The sequence below is a fragment of the Triticum dicoccoides genome, chromosome 3B, assembly GCF_002162155.2.
Source record: "Triticum dicoccoides isolate Atlit2015 ecotype Zavitan chromosome 3B, WEW_v2.0, whole genome shotgun sequence".
NCBI lineage: Eukaryota > Viridiplantae > Streptophyta > Magnoliopsida > Poales > Poaceae > Triticum > Triticum dicoccoides.
The window spans coordinates 617856836-617861750 of record NC_041385.1 but is presented as its reverse complement, the minus strand read 5'-3'; positions in this window follow the sequence as shown (position 1 = coordinate 617861750).

The following is a 4915-nucleotide window of genomic DNA, read 5'->3' as shown; positions in this document are numbered from 1 at the left end:
TGCCCGAGACTCGATCGTCGGTATCCCAATACCTCGTTCAGTCTCGTTACCGGCAAGTCACTTTACTCATACCGTAATGCATGATCCCGTGACCAGACACTTGGTCACTTTGAGCTCATTATGATGATGCACTACCGAGTGGGCCCAGTGATACCTCTCCGTAATCCGGAGTGACAAATCCCAGCCTCGATCCGTGTCAACCCAACAGACACTTTCGGAGATACCTGTAGTGCACCTTTATAGTCACCCAGTTACGTTGTGATGTTTGGTACACCCAAATCACTTCTACGGTATCCGGGAGTTACACGATCTCATGGTCTAAGGAAGAGATACTTGACATTGGAAAAGCTCTAGCAAAACGAACTACACGATCTTGTGCTATGCTTAGGATTGGGTCTTGTCCATCACGTCATTCTCCTAATGACGTGATCCCGTTGTCAATGACATGTAATGTCCATAATCAGGAAACCATGACTATCTGTTGACCAACGAGCTAGTCAACTAGAGGCTTACTAGGGACGTATTGTGGTCTATGTATTCACACGTGTATTACGATTTCCGGATAATACAATTATAGCATGAATAAAAGACAATTATCATGAACAAGGAAATATATTAATAATCCATTTATTATTGCCTCTAGGGAATATTTCCAACAGTATCTGCATCATCATCACATGACAGTCATGGGACTTCATCTCGTTGAACTTTTTCTTGTCCGTGTCTAGATACCTGCTTATCTTGCCACAGTAACTGGAACTAACTTTGACTCCGGTAAGGCACTTAAAGAATTGATCGGTCTCAGCCTGACTTAAGGTGAAGCAAGAAGGGGGGCAATAATCCTCTTCCTTTGTTTTCTTGCCCTTCTTCTCCCGCGCCTCTGTCTCCGTCTTTGTCTCGTCTGACTTTTTACGGGGCGGCATGTGCAGATCTTCCCTGATATTCAAATCTTGCAAGTCTTTTCTTGCCTTCGGCCCATCCTTGGTCTTATCCGGCATGTTCATCAGTGTCGCGAGCAAGCTCTCAAGGACATTCTTATAGATATGCATTTGATCAAGGCAATGAGATGTATCGAGTTTGTGCCAGTACTCCAAGTCCCAGAACACAGACCTCGTCTTCCATACCTTTAGCAGCGGCTCCGGCGCCTTTTTCATCGTCTTTCCCGGCGCGGGGCACTGCTTCCAGTTTTTCAATAGCTCATCGATTTTGGCACCCCTCCGCTTATGTGGAGGTCCTCAATGCTCAGCATGACCATTGAATAGATCTCCACGGTTTCTCCACGGGTCGTCCGGTTCGATCCATCTTCGATGCCCCATGTACACGATTTTCCCAGACCCGCCATCTTTCCTTGACGTTAGCTGCTGAGACATCGTATCATCCATGCACCGCGTGCATCCGCAATATCCATGGCACACCTGGCCTGTGACATATCCATAACTGAGATAGTCGTGCACCGTCGTGATCAGCGCGACTCTCATGTAGAAATACTCTCCTTTGCTGGTGTCCCATGTCTTGGCCGGTGTTTTCCATAACATGTCTAACTCCTCTTGAAGTAGCCCTAGATATAGATTAATAGTATTTCCTGGTTGTTTCGGCCCTTGAATCAGCATGCTCATGTGAATGTACTTCGACTTCATGCACAACCAGGGGGGAGGTTGTACATCCATACAAACACGGGCCATGTGCTATGGTTGGTGTTCTAGTTTCCAAACTGATTCATGCCATCGGTACACGCACCGAGCACGATGTTCCTTGCATCACATTCGAAATGCCGATAGAAGCTGTTCAACGCTCTCCACTGGCTTCCATCCTTGACGTGTCTCAGCTTGATCATCTCCATCGTTGGGCTTCTTCCTCTCCGCGTGCCAGCGCATTAGCTTTGCTTCCTTGGGATCTATGAAATACCGCTAGAGCCAGGGAGTGATTGGTAAGTACCATACAACTTTCTGGGGACATTTCTTCCCGGCCTTCTTGTACCGAGAAGCATTGCACATCGGACAACTTGTTTTTTCCGCGTGCTCCTTCCGATAAATTATGCAATTGTTGATGCATGCATGGTATCTAACGTGCGGCAGATTAAGAGGGCACACGATCTTCTTGGCCTCATCAACACTAGTAGGACATAGATTCCCCGCGGGAAGAACATCCTTTAGGTACTTGAGATGCTCATCGAGGCTAGTGTCGGTCCATTTGTTTTTAGCCTTCGTCTTCAAGAGTTGGAGCGTGAAACTCAAGCGGGTCACCTCAGGATTGCAACCATCATACAATGGAGTGTTCGAGTCTACCACCAGTTGCTGCAGCTTAGCCTCCTCTCTAGAAGCAGCTCTCTTAGTACTCTTCTCCTTGCGAAGCAGTGCTTGAACATGAGGGCCCCGCACGATTGAACTTAGTACCGACGAACTCTGCTGCGTGGAGTCCATGTTCTCTCCGCCGACATGTCCGACCCCATCTCCTTCGCCATGTCCGACCCCTTCTCCGCCGGCCTCTTCCCCGCCGCCATTATCGATCATCTCTTCGTCTTGCCCCGTGTCATCATTGCGTGCCCCGTCGACCTCCTCAACATCGTCATCCTCATCTTCAATTATCCATCGAGTATAGTCATCCATGAAACTAGTCATGAGCAGGTGCACTTCGACACGACCATCGTCATAGGGGTCGAGCCAAACTATTCCTTTGCATTTTCGACACGGACATAAAACCTCTGTCAGGTTATTTTCTTTCATGTCCTGCACCGCCGACCGCAACCACCTGTCCACCATCGTTCCACTGACATGAACGTCTGCATGGTAATAATAAACAAATTGATTATAAAAATACGTGCATGCATCAAAGTCATACAAAAATTCGACACGACCTTCCCTAAAAATAGGACATATAGATCTAGAGTTTGCCCGAAATTAGCCGAAATGGAAATAAATCGACATTTCGGCAAAACATAGGCAACTCAAAAGCACAATTTGGCGTCAACTCATGCCACACACACAATTTCCATCATATCGCCCAATTATCATATCACACACACATACATATATTTCCATTTTGCAAAAGCATGAAAGTTTAATCACCTCTATCTCGAGATCGAGCACACAGCGGAGATGATGATGTAGGGAGATCAAAAGTGCACAAAGCTCTTCTTGACAAAGATAGATCTAGTTAGGGGACAAATAGGCCACTTAACTAAATGTTACATCTACCTAGCTAGCTAATTTGGGAGGAGAAAACTTCAACTAGTGGAGGGGGAAGGAAAAAGGGAAAGGAGATGCATTAATGGAGGTGGTGTAGTTAGCTAGGAGTAATGAAGAGAGAGAAAGGTAGGTAGAAGAGGGAGAGTAATGGGGGGAGAAGTATTGAGGAAGAAGAAGAGTGAGAGAGAGAGGATGTGGTAGGTAGGGGAAAGGGAAGAGAGAAGATGGGGGAGGGGAGGACGGGGGGGTGTGTGGTGGTGTGCTGTGTCTTAGCAGTAGCGTGGGAGGAAAAATGCGCTACTGATAAGAGCGTAGCAGCAGCACGCTTTTCACACGTGCTACTGCTAAGCGGGGCCAACCATATGACCAATTTCAAAATTAGCAGCAGCGACCGAAGTAAAAAGCATGCTACTACTATTGCATTAGCAGTAGCGCGTGTCGTGACACAGCACTGCTGCTAAACTTTGGTTGGTAGATACTGTCGGTCGATTTTTGTAGCAGCGCGGTTTAGCTCGCATGTGCTACTGCTAAATTTGTATCCGTAGCAAGTGTAATGTACCCGCGCTACTGCTAGTTAGCAGTAGCGCTTCTTTTTGTGCCGCACTGCTGCTAAGATTCTGTGTATAAGGTTTTTCCTAGTAGTGTGTATCTCACTGACAGAAAGGGACAAGACATGTATTTGTATTGTTGCCTCTAAGTATAAAACGACGACGTTTCGGCATATTGATTGATGTCTACATTATGTCATCTTGCTTATTGCGATGCTCGGTTTCTTGTAAACTTAATATCTCGAGATGCATGATGGATAGAGGTTTTGGGGTAGAATATCAGTAATAGATGCAGTTAGATTAACGGTGTCCTTATCACGAACGTGATGCCTATACAAAATTATACCATGAATGATCATAGTCATAAATATTGCAATATTAATTGGTGCTCAATGTAATTTGTTTACCATGTCACTTGATTGTTTGTGAGAGATGTCACTAATGAACATATGGCCCTTGGATCTATTCTCCATTACTGATTCGTTTTACTTTGCTACCTATTATCTCTATGTATTGTGTTTAATCTTGTGACTTGCATGACAAGGGGCTCGACAACCCTCTTGCCGTGTTGGGGACAAGTTGTTATGTGTGTTGTGTGCAGGTGCTGCTTACTTTGTTCGCTGGGAGAAGCTCCTACTGGATTGATAATTCTGGTTCTTTAACTGATGAAAATACTTGCTATTGTTCTACTTCACCCTTACACCTAGGGGAATGCCAACAACTTCTGCGAGCGCAAGCACACACTCATTTGCAGGTATAAAAAACCACCATCGCCGTTGCTGTCGCACTCACCCTCATTGCCACCTGAGCCAGCCGCGACCCCGCCCCTCTTTTTGCCCTTCCTCGTCGCCGCCACAATCACCACCATTGACCATGTCGATGTTGTTGCGCACTCTCCACGAACCTTTCCTTAGTGAGACCGAAGAGGACCGCACCGAGAGAGATTTCTAGGAGAGGGCGTGTGACTACTCCGAGTGGGTCGAGGACGACACACGCAATAAGGCTGAATCAGCTTTCAGCCGCGCCCACCTCCCCACAACCCTCAAGTATTTCGACCACATCTCGGCAGCTGCCTGCGTTGAAATGGATGGAAGGCACGCTCACGCCAACCTTAAAACTGTGGTTGTATCCACATCCAAGACGTCCAATTGTTCATTGATCGCGTGGCTGCGGAAGTCGCGG